The following is a 1224-nucleotide window of genomic DNA, read 5'->3' as shown; positions in this document are numbered from 1 at the left end:
GAACAACTCAGAACAAAATTTTTAAGACTAGAACAAGAACCTAAAGGGTACTTTACTCTTCATCAGAAATATTATTTTTCAATTTTCTTCGTTAAAAATCTTGTTCCAGGCTTCCCGCTTTAAAACTATTGTGTTCTTCACTGGAACAACACAGAACAAAATTTTTAAGACTAAAACAAGAACCTAAAGGGTACTTTACTCTTTATCGGAAATATTATTTTTCAATTTTCTTTGTTAAAAATCTTGTTCCAGGCTTCCCGTTTTAAAACTATCGTGTTCTCCACTGGAACAACTCAGAACAAAATTTCTAAGACCAGAACAAGAACCTAAAGGGTACTTTACTCTTCATCGGAAATAATATTTTTCGATTTTCTTTGTTAAAAATTTTGTTCCAGGCTTCCCGCTTTAAAACTCTTATTGTGTTCTCCACTAGAACAAGTTAGTGACACGCTTTAAAAGTATTCAATCGTTTAAAGCGCGCGCGTCACTAACATAGATGGGTTAGATGACGCGCTTTAAACAGTTGAATACTTTTAAAGCGCGTCATCTAACCCATGTGGCATCTCGTTTCGCGCGTCAAGTGTATGCGTAAACTATTTCGACATATATATTAGTTATTTATGCCTTCCAATACTCAAAATAGCTGCTATATTTTCCAAATTTTTTTTGTTAATAACTTTCTAACGAATAACGACCGCCGGCTAAAACCTTCTGAAGGTCACTCAGGAGGGTGACCTTGACAACATATGTCAAGGTCAAGGTCATTGGCGAGTGCGGTTTTTTATGCATAATTACCGAAAATAATATTTCCGATGAAGGTTAAAGTACTCTTTAGGTTCTTGTTCTGGTCTTAGAAATTTTGTTTTGAGTTGTTCCAGTGGAGAACACGATAGTTTTAAAGCGGGAAGCCTGGAACAAAATTTTTAACAAAAAAAATCGAAAAATATTATTTCCGATGAAGAGTAAAGTACCCTTTAGGTTCTTGTTCTATTCTTAAAAATTTTGTTCTGAGTTGTTCCAGTGGAGAACACGATAGTTTTAAAGCGGGAAGCATGGAACAAAATTTTTAACAAAGAAAATTGAAAAATAATATTTCCGATGAAGAGTAAAGTATCCTTTAGGTTTTTGTTCTGGTCTTAAAAATTTTATTCTGAGTTGTTCCAGTGGAGAACACATGAGTTTTAAAGCGGGAAGCCTGGAACAAGATTTTTAACGAAAAAAATT

The sequence above is a fragment of the Temnothorax curvispinosus genome, unplaced genomic scaffold (genome assembly GCF_003070985.1).
Source record: "Temnothorax curvispinosus isolate PA1 unplaced genomic scaffold, ASM307098v1 QBEX01003397.1, whole genome shotgun sequence".
Lineage (NCBI taxonomy): Eukaryota > Metazoa > Arthropoda > Insecta > Hymenoptera > Formicidae > Temnothorax > Temnothorax curvispinosus.
The sequence above is the reverse complement of the archived record's forward strand: the minus strand, read 5'-3'. Positions refer to the sequence as shown.